The sequence below is a fragment of the Hordeum vulgare genome, chromosome 4H, assembly GCF_904849725.1.
Source record: "Hordeum vulgare subsp. vulgare chromosome 4H, MorexV3_pseudomolecules_assembly, whole genome shotgun sequence".
In the NCBI taxonomy this organism is placed as follows: Eukaryota; Viridiplantae; Streptophyta; class Magnoliopsida; order Poales; family Poaceae; genus Hordeum; species Hordeum vulgare.
In genome coordinates, this window is record NC_058521.1 from 229447530 (window position 1) to 229464768 (window position 17239).

The following is a 17239-nucleotide window of genomic DNA, read 5'->3' on the forward strand; positions in this document are numbered from 1 at the left end:
AGGGGAGATTGACATCAGGGTCGGCAACAAAGCAAGAGTTGTTGCATTGGATGTCGGCACGATGCAGCTCCAACTTCCTTCTTGATTTATTTTGGCACTTAGTCGAAACATTATTCCTGCCTCATGCTTGATGAGTCAGGGTTATGTATTAAATTTAAAAGACAATGGTTGTTCATTTTATTTGAATGGGATGTTCCATGGCTATGAAACCATTGTAGATGGGCTATTTATTTTGAATATAGAAATGAAACCAGACTATAATGTGAATGCCAAGAGGCATAAGCCTAATGAGATAAATCTGACATAGTTCTCGCATTGCCGGTTTGGACACACTAGTATGAAACGCATGAAGAACCTCCATGATGATTGACTCTTAACTTCGTCTGACTTCGGGTCATTCCAGACTTGCGAATCATGCTTGCTAGGCAAGATGACTAAGTCTCTTTTTGCGAAGAGTCGCGAGAGGGCGTCTGGGTTGTTGGAACTTATACACAGTGATGTGTGTGGTCCAATGAGCACAACGGCCATAGGTGGCTATCGGTACTTCGTTACTTTTACCAACGATTTGAGTAGATATGGATACATATATTTCTTGAGGCACAAGTCAAAAACTTTTGAAAAGTTCGAAGAGTTTCAGAGCGAGGTTGAAAATCAGCTCGACAAGACGATAAAGCTTCTACAATCGGATCATGGAGGTGAGTACATGAGCCATGAGTTCGATGAGCATCTGAAAAGTCGAGGTATAGTACCTTAGCTCACCCTGGTGCACCGCACAGAAACGACGTGTCAGAACAGAGAAATTGAACCTTGTTGGACATGGTCCGATCGAAGATGAGAAAATTGGATTTACCCTTGTCATTCTGGGGATACGCTCTAGAAACCGCAGCTTTCACACTTATCAAGGTACCATCAAAATCTGTAGACAAGACACCACATAAGACGTGGATTGGGAAGAGTCCTAGTTTGTCTTTTCTAATGATTTGGGGTTGTGAAACATTTCTCAAGCGACTCATGTCAGACAAGCTTACAGCCAAGTCGGATAATTCCATATTCATTGGATATCCGAGGAAAACCTTGGGATACAACTTCTACAACCGAGAAGAGAACAAAGTGTTTGTTGCTCGAAATGGGGTTTTTGTAGAGAAAGAGTTTCTCAGTCGGTAATCCACTCGGAGAATGGTGCGAATCAAAGAAATTCCAAAGCCACTCGGGGGCGAATCGTGTGGTGATGAGAACATACCAGAGTCGGTTAGAAAACCCGTAGTGGAGATGGCACCGGAGCCACAGAGGTCGGATAGATTGCGCACAGTGTATGATGTGTTGTTTCTAGAAAGCGAAGAGCCAGCCACGTATGCGGAAGAGATGGTGAGCCTGGATTCCTAGGCACGGCTGGAGGCCATGAGATCCGAGTTAAAGTCCATGGATGACAATCAAGTCTGGGACTTGATTGATCTTTCGCCTCGCGTTGTAGCCATTGGTTGCAAATGGGTCTGTAAAAAGAAAACCGATACAGATGGAAATGTTCAGATCCACAAAGTTCGGCTTGTCGCTAAAGGTTATGGACATGTTCAAGGAATTGACTACGATGAGACCTACGCGCTAGTAGCGATGCTAAAATCAGTAAGGATCATACTAGTCAGAGGATGTATACATGATACAACCCGAAGGTTTTGTCAATCCAAATAACGCTAGTAAAGTATGCAATGTCAAGAGATCCATTTATGGATTGAGGCAAGCAGCTCGGAGTTGGAATATTTGTTTTTATGGTGTCATTGTTGGCCTTGGTTTCATCAAGAAAGAAGAGGACTATTGTTTATACAAGAAGTCTACTGGGAGCTCAGTAGTATTTTTGATCTTCTATGTGGATGATATACTACTGATCGGAAATGATATTTCCATGCTAAACTCAGTCAAGGAATCAATGAATGGAAAGTTTTCAATGAAAGACCTTGGAGAGGCAACGTACACTTTAGGCATCAAGATTTATAGAGATAGATCGAGGAGGCTGCTCGGCTTAAGCCAGAGCACATACATAGACAAAGTGTTGAAGTGGTTCAACATGAGTGAGGCTGAGAAACGGTTATTGTCCATCTCACATGGTATAAGGCTAGCAAGACTCAGAGTCCTACGACTTCTGATGACCGAAATCGAATGAGTAGGATTCCGCATGCCTCGGCAATAGGATCCATCATGTATGTCATGGTATGTACACGACCTGATGTTGCCTATGCAATAAGCTTAACAAGCAGATACCAGGCCGATCGAGGTGAGAGTCATTGGGCAGCGGTGAAAACTATCTTGAAGTACATGAAAAGAACTAAAGAGATGTACCTAAAGGAAGGTGTTTGGATTCAATAGTTCCTGGAGGATCTTGGTGTATTCCCGGGCTGGTCTATACCGTTGGAGCTTTATTGTGATAATTCAGGTGCCATCGCACAGGCCAAGGAGCCGAGACAACACCACAAAAGCTTGTACACAATGGTGACAATAATTTGTGCAAGATTCACACAAATGGAAATGTTGCAAATCCGTTGACTAAACCGCTTCTACAATCCAAGCATGAGGGGCATGTTAGAGCTATGGGCATTCAATGTATATTTGATTGACTGTAGTGCAAGTGGGAGCTTGTTGGAGATATGTATAGGATAGAAAATATGTCTAGAGGGGTGTGATTAGACTACTTGACAAGATAAAAACTTAGCATTTCCAAATTTTAGTTGTGGTCCAGTTTAGCAATTATGACTAGTCAAGTACACCCTACACATGGACATCTAAGAGTATAGCAGTGGAAAGTAAGACATGCAAATGTAAAGTACATGCTAAGGTAGGGAGATCAAACGCAAAGTTTGACATGGCGATTTTTGGCATGGTTCCCATAGGTGGCTCTATCGTCCATGCTAGTGGAGACTTCCACCAATAGAGGGTAATGGCTGCAAGAGTCCACAGAGGGATCTAGCCACAAGGGGTCCATGAAGAAGCGGCTTTGTCTATTCCACCACCGCTTCCGTACACATAGGACTAGCCTCACTCATGGTAGATCTTCACGAAGTAGGCGATCTCCTTGCCCTTACAAACATCTTGGTTCAACTCCACAACACGAAGTAGGAGGCTTCCAAGCGACACCTAACCAATCTAGGAGGCACCACCCTCCAAAAGGTAATAGATGTGGTAGAACGATGAACTCCTTGCTCTTGTGCTTCTAAAGATAGTCTCCTCGACACTCAATCACTCTCTCTCAGATTAGGCAGGGGTAGGAGAGATTGATCTTGTGGAAAGCAACTTGGGAGGCGAAAAATCAAGGTTCAAATGGTTGGAATGGAATCTCTTGATCTTAACACATGAGTAGGTGGTTGTCTCTCACAAAAATGGATCTCGCAAGTGCAAGCGTGTTCTGAGTGCTTCTTCTACGAATGAGAGGTAGGTGGAGGGGTATATATAGGCATCCCCCAAAATCTAACCGTTATAACATTATTGCCCAACTCGGTGACACCAAAATGAATCTCGATGGTACCGAGTTGCACTAAATGTGCCAACTTTTGAATTCTCGATGAGACCGATATAGGAATCTCGGTGGTACCGATACGATGACCTAGACTAGTTTCCAAATCTCGGTGAGACCAATTTCAAACTTGGAAATTCCAATTCTCGAAATCTTCTCAACGGAAAGTTGGTCACTGAATTTCAGTGTCACCGATGTGAAAGTTGGTGGTACCGAGATGGTAGGGTTTGACATAGGTTCTATCAAGTGGTAAATTAGTAGGGCCAAATGGAAATGGTTGGTGGCACCAATTTTGCAGGTTTGGCCTTCAACAAAGATATTGTAACAGCCCGGAACCTACACTCCAAAAGATTCCCTTTTTATTTCTTCATCGTCGTGTGATTTATTTGGTTGTCACATTCATCATCACGTCATCCGCATTGCATCGGCACTCTGTGTCGTTAGTTTTCAAATTTTTCATCCGTTATTAGTTGTCGGTTCTCTCCATTTTTGTTGATGACCGTTTTGATACCAACTACACATGCACACGCCCGTGGCATCATTAAAATGTTATTTTTACAAGTGTGTTTAAAAATTTCTCGGGTTGGGTTGAAAGTTGGTGTGCAGTCTTATTTTCGTGTAGGTAGACCGCCTACCAATTTTTGTCGCAGTTAGAGTCCGTTTGATAGCCCGAACTGGTAAACCTATGACGGCACCATAGTTGGTCAAACATTACACATTTTCGGCGTTTAAAAATATGATGTCGGGCTGCCCATTTTCCCTCTCTTCTATACCTAGCACCTCTACACTATGCATAGACCCTATGCGCAACCTATCCCAAAGACATTGTAGGTTCGAAAGTATGTCTAGAGGGGGTGATTAGACTACTTGACAAGATAAAAACTTAGCCTTTTCCCAATTTTTAGTGTGGGCCAGTTTTACCAACTACAACTAGTCAAGTACACCCTACACATGCATATCTAAGAGTATTGCAGTGGAAAGTAAAACATGCAAGTGCACGTAGAGGGTAAGGTAAAGAGATAAAATGCAAAGGTTGACACAACGATTTTTGGCATGGTTCCGATAGGTGGTGCTATCCTACATCCATGTTAGTGGAGACTTCAACCCATGGAGGGTTACAGGTGCGAGAGTCCACGGAGGACTCCACCCTCAAGGGGTCCACGAAGAAGCGGCTTTGTCTATTCTACTACGTCTTCCGTCCACACATGACTAGCCTCACTCACGGTAGAGCTTCACGAAGTAGCCGACCTCCTTGCCATTACAAACATATTGGTTCAACTCCACAATACGAAGTAGGAGGATCCCAAGAGACACCTAATCAATCTAGGAGGCACCACCGTCCAAAAGGTAATAGATGTGGTAGAATGATGAACTCCTTGCTCTTGTGCTTCTAAATATAGTCTCCTCAACACTCAATCACTCGCTCTTAGATTTGGCAGGGGTAGGAGAGATTGATCTTGCGGAAAGCAACCTGGGGAGGCTAGAACTTAAGGTTCAAATGGTTGGAATGGAATCCCTTGATATCAACACATGAGTAGGTGGCTCTCTCTCAGAAAAATGGATTTGGCAAGTGTAAGTGTGTTCTGAGTGCTTCCTCTATGAATGACAGGTAAGTGTAGGGGTATATATAGGCACCAACTTTCTCAAAAGGTAGCAACTTTGAATCTCGGTGGAATCGGTATACACAACTCGGTAGAACCAAAAAGGTAACTAACAGTCAGATGACATAACTTGGTGGCACCGATACAGAAACTCGGAAATTTCAATTTTGTGTACCGAGGCAACAGACTGTTGGTCACCCAAACTTGGTAGCACCAATGCAGATTCAGTTGTACCGAAAATGTAGGGTTTTGATGGGATGTGTCTGAGTGTAAAATTGGTATGGTCGAGTGATAAATGTTGGTGGCATCGATTTTCCATATTTGGCTTGGGACACATACATTTTGTGGAAGAGTGGCCGAGTATTTTTGGTGGCTATCTCTAAGCACTTGAGCAACCAATACATCATAATACCACATCTCCTTTTAATAGTATTGGCTTTCCTATGGACTCAAATAAAGTGTAAGATGAAGAGTCTTCTTTCCTGAAGCTTTAGCCAATCCTATTCCTTCCTTAATCAAAGGGGCATCTCCACACAATCCTATAGCTAAAGCATCTTTGAACTTTTCTGAAATGTACTAGGATAAATTCATTAGTCCAATGATGCATATGTTGTGATTAATTACCAAGACACCTTAGGGAGCTATTGTGCTTTCAAATCTCCCCCTTTTTGGTAATTGATGACAACATATGGATCAAAGCTTTGACAGAAGATATAATCAATGATTAGCATCAACACTTTGTGAGGTATGTGAAAAGCAAGAGCTCCCCCTAAATTTGTGCATTATTTTAAATTTGTGTTTGAATGCAAATGCACAATCGATTAGGAAATGGGTTACTCTTCCATGTGACATACAACTTGGTGGTGCACATAAGAGATAACAATGAATAGCAATGCACATAGCACCAAAAAACAAGTGAATGATCATGATATAGATAGATCAAAGGTAATAACATAGTAGCATCAAACAATCAAAGTGTATGATCAGACACACATCTAAATCGATAGTTTCATGCAAAAGACCAAATCAAGTTTTAAAAATCAAACAAGAGAAAATAAAGTTAAAAGCTCTCCCTCTCTCGAAGCCCTATTGATCTATACGCTTCTCCCCCTTTGGCAACAAGAACCAAAAAGTTCGAAGGTCTACTCTAACCGTCTCTCTGGGCATGATCTACTCCGATAGTGGATGTTGGAGTAGACAAGAGAGCATAGACGAAGGCTTCGGCTGATGTCGCTGGAGCAGGAGCTAGAGGTGTAGACACTTGAGGTGGTGGAGCAGGAGCTTGAAGCTTGAGCTGATGAAGACGGTCTATCTTACGGTACCGGCACAGCTGCTAACATGGTCTGGGTCGAGAAACGTGTGGTAGTACGAAGAGGTGAATCATCATCATCATCATCTTCATCATGTGAGCGTGGAATCTGCATTGAGTCAACTTCATGCTGAAGCAGCTTAACTGTGGTGGTCAACTCCGTAACCTTCACATTCAGGTCATGGAACTTTGTTTCCACGATCCTCTCTAGGCTCTTCTGGTTTAGCAGAATCTTAGAAATATTTTTCTCCATCCCTCGGATGGTGCTGACCAAGAACTATATATGTTCATCTCTGGTTTTTAGCTGGGGTGGGGGAACTGGAACATTCTTAGCGGCCTCTACAGCTATTGCCTTTGTAGCCTCTCTAGCTGTAGCTCAGCTTGGATGAGTGTCAACCATCACAACTTCATTATCCTCGAACTCCGGCTAAATTGGCAAATGAGGACGATCAAGCTGATATTCATGCTTTCCAATCTTGGCATTGATGAGCATCTGAATGTATGTTGCATATCTACAAGGTCTCTTCTAATCTGTAGAAGTTCTCCTCATAGTCTCAGCAATCAAATCCATGACTTTGAAGCGAATGTGGGTGTCTAAATGTTGCAGCATATTGATGGAATAGCCTCTAATCGTTGTGTCATCACCTGATTTGGGCATCAGGGTATGCCTCAAGATAGTGTCGGTAGTTGTTATTCCAGCTTGCAAGAAATAGACAGTCCAAAGCTTGTGAGATGGTAGGAAGTCACTTCGCACTGGCTTGTACATATTGGCCATGGAGTTGGGATTCTTCTTAGGTTCTGAATACACATCCAAGTCCTCTGCTTCTAACTTTGGAGCACCAATGATAGTAGCCCATTCTTCAATTGTGGCCTCATATCTATGGCACCAGTCATCCAGACAATTGCGTCAATTGAATAGAAATGAATTGTTGAATAGAATCGCATAATCATTTCATCATTCCAAGTAGGCATCTCTGTGCGAACAAAATCTTGAATGTCAACAAGATTGAAGTTCTCTCTCACATGAGGAAATAAATCTTCATTGGCTTTGATGTAATTCCAGTATACATATCTCATGTCAGTGGCTGCTGGACATTTGTCATACAGAACTGTCTCATAGAAGTATTGTTGTTCTCTTGTATGAAACCTGGGATCAACTGCAACCCTTCTCCTCACACCATAGGGATAAATCGCTCTTCACTTCCTCAACCCTACATCTCTTCTCTTCTTCATGTCTCCATCTATTGCATGAGCCTCATTGTGAAGTGGCAAATGAGGCCCTAACTTCATGAGAATAGGTGCATTATCAACATCTTCCTCTGCAGCAAAGGCCATGGAAACAGTGTCTTTCTCTTTAGCAGCTGCAGGTATGTCCTTTGTTGTTATATTGGGAGCTACACGCTTCTTTGGAGCTTAAGGATTTGGATCAGAAGGCTTCATAACATCTTCCATAAGCTTCTTTTTCTTCTTTGGAGGAGGCCTTAGCTTGTACTTCCTCTTCCTCTTCCTCAACAATAGCAGTTTCTGCTGGGTCTAGATACATGGAAGTTTGTCTACCAATGACATGAATGGTTCTCTTCCTGACTCTCTTCACACCTGGCTTCTTAGGAGGTCTCTCAAGGGTTAGTGTCACCCCTTGCCTTGCAGACTCTAGAGCTCTCATGTGAGAAGGTTTAGCGTACTCCTTCCAGACAGTTCTCTTGACAACACACTTCTTTTTCTGCTTCTGGGGAGCAGAATAAACAGGAACAAAATCTGAATCTTCTTCATCAGAATTCAGCTTTCTCCTGCTCCTTGTGGTAGCCTTTGGCAAGCTATTGGATATGGGGGTGACTGTATCACAAGGGAGCCAGGTGCAAAATTGCAGAATTTTTCAAAATTCGAACTTCGAAACTTTGGGTATGATCTGCTGCAAAATGTATTTTGATAGCACCGGGTTGAAATTTTTGGAGTCACCGAGACTGACCACTTGCATTAAGACAGACTTGGGCAGCCTTTTCGGTGTAACCGAAAAGAACAACTCGGTCTCACCGAAGTGGTTCTCTGTAACCCTAAAAACTAAATCGGTGGAACCGATTTTATCAACTCGGTGTCACCGAGATGCATGTAGCGGGAGATCAGATCGAAAAAAATCGATTCTCTATTCTATGGAATTTTCTAGTGGTGATGAGGAGTTTCACACAGTGGATTGCAAATGGGAATTACCTAATGCATGTGAATCAGATAGGGGAGCGCATAAGGGGTAACATTCATACCATAGCCGAGTGATGAATCCGCTAGGCAACGACGGCGTCGAAGATTCCATCGGCGGCGACAAATCCCAACGGCAAAGGCACATGGGAAAGCAAAGGCGACGACCAAGGGGTCCTTGTGCGGCAGTTTGGGGTTGGGAACACGATGTCTAAAGATAGAATTTCAAAGTGTCGGGTCCTCAGGTATAAATACCCCTCACTGTTTGTGTCACCGATATGAAAATTTTGGTGCCACCGAGTTCCACTACTATCTGTTGATAGGGAAACTCGGTGAAGCCGAGATCACGGTATCGGTGGTACCGAGATTAAAAACCTAGATTAACTTTGAGAATCGGTCGAACCGAGATTTTTTGGTTGGTTACACCGAGATTCAGAAAGAGGTTTTGAAGGCAACCCTTATCGTCATGCAACTCCGGGTGCTCCTCACACAAAGGAATCGAGAAGTGCCTTTTCAAGTTTTGTGATGTAGCATGAATAAAACTTGAGACGAGAAAGCATATATAGCTAGAGAAGGGTCCTAGGCATTCTTGTCTATCCAATTGGAAAAAGATAAATCAAAAGCCAAATATCAAAAATTGGATATCCTCGAATGAGAAAAGATATGCACACTTATACGTCTCCAATGTATCTATAATTTTTTATGGTTCCATGCTATTATCTTGTCAAACTTTGGATGTTTTGTATGCATCTTATATCTTTTTTTGGGACTAACTTATTAACTCAGTGCCAAGTGCCAGTTCTTGTTTTTTCCGTGTTTTTGACCTTTTTCAGAGGAGAATATCAAACGAAGTCCAAACGGAATAAAACCTCCGAAAAGATTTTTTCCGGAATAGAAGATACGCAGGGAGCTTGAGAACCAAGGCAAAGGGCACCATGGGAGGCCACAAGCCCCCTAGACACGGCCTGGGGGGGGGGGGGCGTGGCTTCTTTGCCCTACTTCTTCCGCCTATAAATCCCCAAAAAATCTGAAACCACGGGAGAGAGCCACAAAAATACTTTTCCGCCACCGACAGCTTCTGTCTCCGCAAGATCCCATCTAGGGCACGTTCTGGTGCCCTACCGGAGGGGGGATTCGGACACGGAGGGCTTCTTCATCAACACCATTGCCTCTCCGATGATGCGTGAGTAGTTCACCACAGACCATCGGGTCCATAGCTAGTAGCTAGATGGCTTCTTCTCTCTCTCTTGGATCTTCAATACAAAGTTCTCCATGATCTTCATGGAGATCTATCCGATGTAATCCTATTTTGCGGTGTGTTTGTCGAGATCCGGTGAATTGTGGATTTATGATCAGATTATCTATGAATCTTATTTGAGTTTCTTCTGATCTCTTATATGCATGATTTCATATCCTTGTAATTCTCTTCGAGTTGTGGGTTTCGTTTGGCCAACTTGATCTACAGTTCTTGCAATGGGAGAAGTGCTTGGTTTTGGGTTCTTACCGTGCGGTGACCTCACCTAGTGACAGAAGGGGTAGCGAGGCACGCATCGTGTTGTTGCCATCAAGGGTAAAAAGATGGGGTTTATATCTATTACATGAATTTATCCCTCTAGATCATGTCATCTTGCTTAAGGCGTTACTCTGTTTGTCATGAACTCAATACACTAGATGCATGCTGGATAGCGGTCGATGTGTGGAGTAACAGCAGTAGATGCAGAAAGTATCGATCTACTTCTCTCGGATGTGATGCCTATATGTATGATCATTGCCTTAGATATCGTCATGACTTTGCGCGGTTCTATCAATTGCTCGACAGTAATTCCTTCACCCACTGTAATATTTGCTATCTTGAAAGAAGCCTCTAGTGAACACTATGGCCCCCGGGTCTACTCCACATCATATTTTCAGCCTTACACTTTTACTTTGTTGCACTTTCCGCCTTCATATCTCACCTTGCAATCAATCGTGAAGGGATTGACAACCCCTTTGTAGCGTTGGGTGCAAGTTTGCTGTTTTTGCGCATGTACTTTGGAGACTTGTCTTGATACTCCTACTGGATTGATACCTTGGTTCTCAAACTGAGGGAAATACTTACTGCTACTTTGCTGCATCACCCTTTCCTCTTCAAGGGAAAAACCAACGCAAGCTCCAGAGGTAGCACACACCAACATGCTCACACAATAAGATGTCCAATGAAATCATGATGAACATGCACAAACATCCTAGCATATATAAAGCACTTTGGCAATGAAGAAGTCATCTATATATGAGTATATTGACTTAGGAGTCAAGTAAGAATACTTGATCATAGGTCATACTCATCGATTAAGCACGAGTGGGGTTACCACTTTTACATAATGCATGAATGTGTTCATATCATTTAGGAGATGCTTGTACTCAAGTCTTAGAGTAAAAGCTCCCCCTATTTGTGACATCCCCCCTAAGAGGGATCAACTAACCTTGGGTTTTGTCGTAGAAGACTTCAAGTAGGTGAAGTAGTGGTGGATGCTAATTGTTGATGAAGTTCATCTTGAGTTGGGAGAAATCCTTGTTGTTTCTTACTCTTCTCACCTACATGGGTTAGTACCAAAGCAAAACGAACAAACAAAAGGATATCTATGGACATGGAGTGAAATACATGGGAGGTGATGTCCAAAGATGCTTTAATTACATTGTCCCTTGCTCACCTTTGAGGGAATGTGTGACTCCTTGAACTATTGCATTTGGTTGAGGTTGATTGCATATAGTTCTTGCCAAAATGAATGGGAGTGAATTTCATTGGCGGAGTCACCCCTCAAGAACTTTCTTGTTCTTCCTCTTCGGGACCCACATCACCCTGTTGGGAATCCTTGGAGTTGTGAAAGCACTAGATGAGGTAGTACTAGAAGTGTCCTTGGGAACCCACTCAACCTTGTCTTGGGGATCTTCTTCAAATGAGTCAATGTCCTCTTGAAGCTTTCCCTTGCCCTTGTTATTTTGTGGTAGAAGGCCATCTTGTGAGCTTGTTCCCTTGGGAGGAGTAGGATCATACTTCTCCTCTTGAGGACCAAACTTGGGAATGGTATATGGACCTTCTTCCCAAACATCTACGTTGACGTTGAAGTAGCCAACACCCTACTTCTTTCGATGGCCTCCTTGCTTGCGCACAATTTCCTCGAATTGCTTACTTCCGGCAAGACTCTTGAAGACGCCTCTCTCTATAATTCCTTTCAATAAATCGTTTTCTTGGTCAAACGTAACTTGGCTAAGAGAATAATTAGTGCAATCAAGAGAGCCACTAGCAAAAATATCATTTGATTTAACTTTAGCATTGTTGTTACTAGAAGAAGAAGCTTGCTTGCCTTAGTTAGTAGTGTTCTTAGGTTTAACTTGTGGAACAAAAGTAGACAAGAGTAATCGTTTGGCTAGATAACGGGAACTCATCTTTCGAAGATCATCATTGATTGCTTTTAGGAACTCATCCTATTGCTCTAAATTTAGCTTCTGGAAGCATAACTTCTCATGAGTTCTTGCAAGCTCTCTATGATCTTCTAGAGTAGTTTCATGAGCTAACTTAAGAGTTTTAATTCTTTAGTTAGTCGTTCAATCTCTCTCTTATCATCATCATTCGATTTCTCTTGACTAGCATGGAAATTATTAAGTTCATTTTCAATATTATCACTAGTCTTATCAAGGAGCAAGTCATCTTCTTCTAAGAAGTCATCCTCATCACTATCAAAGTCAAAGTAGTCGCGGTGTAATACCTTGGGACCTTTTGCCATGAAGCAGTTTCCAATCCCTTTATTTGGTGAATCAAATAAGTTGTAGGAGTTGGAGGAAACAAGTGCAATGTCGGTAACACCTTCATCTTGATTGTAGTCAGAGTTGGAGTGATAGCTTCTCTCGGATTGGTTATCATACTCAGAGTCAGAAATCCAATCACCAACATGAGCTTGATGTCTTCTTCTTGAGTTGCTCTTGATGTACTTGTCCTTCTACGATTTGCTACCTCTCAGGGAGTGTCTTCGTTCATAATGATCTTCTCTACTCCTTCTCTCTCTGCGAGGTGACTCATCTCTTGAGCTTCGTCTTCTAGGTGACTCTTCTCTTCGTTTGTGGGGAGTCGAGCACTCATTTGAAAAGTGTACGGGCTTTCAACAGTTGTAACAGTTTCGATCACGACTAGACGAATGCTTCTCATCATATCTTGAGCTTGAGCTTCTCTCTTTGCCTCTACTCTTGTAGAACTTGTTGAACTTTCCGAACATGAGGCTGATCTCTTCATTGGTAACAAGGTTGTCACTCGAAGTAGCGGGAGCATCGAATGAAGCTTTGTAAGCACCGCTTGACTTGTTATGCAACTCATTTTTGTCCTTGAGAGACATTTCATGAGGAACAATCCTTCCATTGACTTCGGTAGGCTTGAGATCTGTAGTTGGGCATCATTTGGATTAATGTGCACACGGTGTCGTATATTCCATCCAAAGCTTTAAGTATCTTCTTGATGATGAATTTGTCGGTCATCTCTTCGCTTCCTAAGCCGACAATCTCATTTGTGATGAGAGCTAGCCTAGAGTACATCTCAGCGACTCCTTCACCATCCTTCATCTTGAACTTGTCAAGTTGACTTTGAAGCACATCCAACTTAGATTCTGTGACAGAATTAGTGCCTTCATGCATATCAATTAAAGTATCCCAAAGTTCCTTTGCATTCTCAAGGCGACTGATTTTGTTGAATTCTCCGGAACACAAAAAGTTTAATAGGATGCCACACGCTTGAGCATTGAATTGTAGCATCTTCAATTCTTCCGCTGTGGCATCATGGTCTGGTTCTCTCCCTTCTCCAAAGAAATCACCTTGCACACCAACACGAACCACACCCCAAACGGAAGGATTATGACCTAGAATATGCATTTTCATTTTATGCTTCCAACTAGCAAACATAGTGCCATCGAAATATGGACCTCTACGGTGATAATTTCCCTCACTAGACGCCATACTATCCTAGGTCGTGAAACCAATGCAATGGAGACCAAAGCTAAATACCATTCGTAGGATCGAAAGTATGTCTAGAGGGGGGTGATTAGACTACTTGATAAGATAAAAACTTAGCCTTTTCCCAATTTTTAGTGTGGGCCAGTTTTAGCAACTATGAGTAGTCAAGTATGCCCTACACATGCATATCTAAGAGTATTGCAGCGGAAAGTGAAACATGCAAGCGTAAATAGAAGGTAAGGTAGGGAGATCAAACGCAAAGGTTGACACAATGTTTTTTGGGATGGTTCTGATAGGTGGCGCTATCGTACATCCATATTAGTGGAGACTTCAACCCACAGAGGGTAACGGCTGCGGGAGTCCATGGAGGGCTCCACCCACAAGGGGTCCACGAAGAAGCGGCCTTGTCTATTCCACCATGGCTTCCGTCCACACATGACTAGCCTCACTCACGGCAGATCTTCACGAAGTAGGTGATCTCCTTGCCCTTACAAGCATCTTGGTTCAACTGCACAACATGAAGTAGTAGGCTCCCAAGCGACACCTAACAAATCTAGGAGGCACCACCCTCCAAAAGGTAATAGATGTCGTAGAACGATGAACTCCTTGCTCTTGTGCTTCTACAAATAGTCTCCTCAACACTCAATCAGTCTCTCTCCGATTTGGCAGGGGTAGGAGTGATTGATCTTGTGGAAAGCAACTTGGGGAGGCTATAAATCATGGTTCAAATGGTTGGAATGGAATTTATTTATCTCAGCACATGAGTAGGTGGCTCTCTCTCTGAAAAATGGATTTGGCAAGTGTAAGTGTGTTCTGGGAGCTTCCTCTATGAATGAGAGGTAGGTGGATATGTATATATAGGCAACCTCCATCTCCAACCATTACACCCTAATTGACCAACTCGGTGACAGCGAAGTTACAAACTCGATGGTGAGGACTTGCTCAAAAGTTAGCAACTTTGTATCTCGATGGAACCGATATACACAACTCGGTACAGCCCAAAAGGTGACTAACGGTCAGATGGCACAACTCGGTGGCACCGATATAGAAACTCGAAAATTACGATTTTGTGTACCGAGGCAACACAATGTTGGTAACCCAAACTCGGTAGCACCGATGCAGATACGGTTGTACCAAAAAGGTAGGGTTTGGCTGGGATCTGTCTAAGTGTAAAATCCGTATAGCTGAATGATAAATGTTGGTGACACCGATTTTCCATATTTGGCTTGGGATACATATATTTTGTGGAAGAGTGGATGAGTATTTTTGGTGACTATCTCTAAGCACTTGGGCAACCAATTCATCATAATACCTCGTCCCCTTTTAATAGTATTGGCTTTCCTATGGACTCAAATGTGGTTTCTCACGAAGTGTATGATGAAGAGTCTTCTTGCTTGAAGCTTTAGCCAATCCTATTCCTCCCTTCATCAACGGGGCATCTCCACACAATCCTATAGCCAAAGCATCTTTGAACTTTTCTGAAATGTACTTGGACAAATTCATTAGTCCAATGGTGCATATGTTGTGATCAATTATCAAAACCACCGTATGGAGCAATTGTGCTTTCTGACCTCGTGGAACCCGAATCATACGGTCGTGGCAGTTGGGTCCCAATCAGCCCCGTAATACCCCAAATCATCATTGGTTTTGCAACTGGACTCCCTATCCTATATTTCTCGATAGTACGATGACAATTGCAGGGGCTGAGTTAGGCCCTACCAAAACTCACCCACTATATATGTATGTCCATTCCTAGCCTAACCCTAGCCTACCGTGTCCAATCCCTTGTTCCGCCGCCACATGGTCACGTTGGAATCCCGAGCTACCCAACCAGCGCTCACCCTGCTCGATCCAGCCGAGCCATCTAGCACCGATCCCCTCACCACCGCAGCCAATCAAGCCTCGATCTCCTTGCGTGTAGGCTCCCCTACTTCTTGGACTTGTCGGGCAGCCTGAAGTGGCCATCGTCCGCGTGCCCACAGGGCAGACCTCAGCCTGCCAGCTGCGGAGTCGCCTCCGCCACAAGGATGTTGGCGTTCTCCTGCCCGTCTCTATTTCCGCACGGGAGGAGCGCCTCACCCACCCCTAGATCTGCCGACCCCAAGATTCGCTGAGGCCTTGCCTCTGCCTCCATCTTCTGTCGGCGAGCAGAGCCGTCAGAGCGCCTCGCCATCACCTTGTTGGTCGTTCACTTCAGGTCCTCGGCCGGATCCATAGCGCCCCCTCCTTATTCCTCCCCCTCCTTCCCATCTCTCTTTCTCCGAGCTTCCTCTCACTCACGCTTTCTTCCGCAGGAACCATCATGGCAGACCAAAGCTTTGACCCGTGTTGCCCGCTCATCCTCGACCCCAGCAACGCCGACCTCCCAAGACCCTCCTTCCACATGAGGAACCGCGCCCCATCACCTATTAGCCGTCGGATTCGCTCCGTCCCGCTGTCCTACGCCCATTCCCGACGGGTCCCCGTCGCCAGAAGCCATGCCATGTCGCAACCTCCCCTGCACTGTCGGCCTTGCCTCAGTTTCAACCTAGAGACGACCGAGCAGGTCGTGCCCGTGGCCTTTGACCGCGTGCCGCCCGTGTGGACCTTTCCAGCGCATCTCGCGGATCAAACCAGCCTGCCTCAGCCTCCTCACCACATGGGCTTATCCCATGGTGAGCGCACTCCCCTTTGTCTTTAATGTTTGTGGAGGTCACCTACTACTATGTCGCGCATATGACCGTAGTCGAGATGGTTGGTTGCATGGGGTCATGGGTTCGATTTCCAACCGCTTGTGTATTTTGCCATGGGTTTTTTCCCTTTTGCACACACACCCTATCATGTTGGGCCACTCCACGGCCGTAGATTAGGCCCGATAACATTTTTACGGCGTGCAAATTTATCTATTTATCCAGAGATTCAGTTTATAGAAAACATCACCATTTTGCATGCTCATATTTAATTAACCGTGCACCGGATTTAAATGTTTTATAGACATAAAATGTGTAGAATTGTGTGTAGATTAATATTTTTCCACTTTCACACATGTTAAAAATATTTAAACGTGTTGTTCACATTGCTTTGCGTGATGCCATATTAAAATGATTTAATTCATAGCAAATTAACCATGCATCGGTTTTAAAACTTCATACATGAAAAATGCTTAGAATTTTGTGTAGTTTCACAATATGCCACTTTTATCCATGTTTAAAATGTTTAACCTTGCTATTTAATTAAATTTATGTAGATGCCATGTTAAAATGGTTTGTCTCATAACTAAATAACCGTAGCTCCGGTTGAAATGTTTAATATATGTAACTTCGCTAGAAAAATGTGTAGAATACCATGGTGAAATTTATTTTGCTGTTTAACAACTCTAAAATTGTTTATAGGCAGAACATTACCAAATCTTAATTTGCATGTGGGGACTTACCAAAATTGTTACGGCGTGATGCCATATTAAAATGATTTAATTCATAGCAAATTAACCGTGCATCGGATTTAAAACTTCATACATGAAAAATGCTTAGAATTTTGTGTAGTTTCACAATATGCCACTTTTATCCACGTTTAAAATGTTTAACCTTGGTATTTAATTAAATTTATGTAGATGCCATGTTAAAATGGTTTGTCTCATAACTAAATAACCGTAGCTCCGATTGAAATGTTTCATATATGTAACTT

The 17239-nt window shown here is 43.2% G+C and overlaps 1 long non-coding RNA gene across 1 annotated transcript; it reads left to right on the plus strand.

The window, feature by feature from the left end:
• The first annotated feature begins 15134 nt into the window (after positions 1–15134).
• LOC123446340 lies at positions 15135–16512 on the plus strand. The gene is made up of 2 exons (XR_006631321.1): positions 15135–15773; positions 15871–16512. It is a non-coding gene; the product is annotated as an uncharacterized LOC123446340 (long non-coding RNA).
• The last annotated feature ends 727 nt before the right edge of the window (positions 16513–17239 follow it).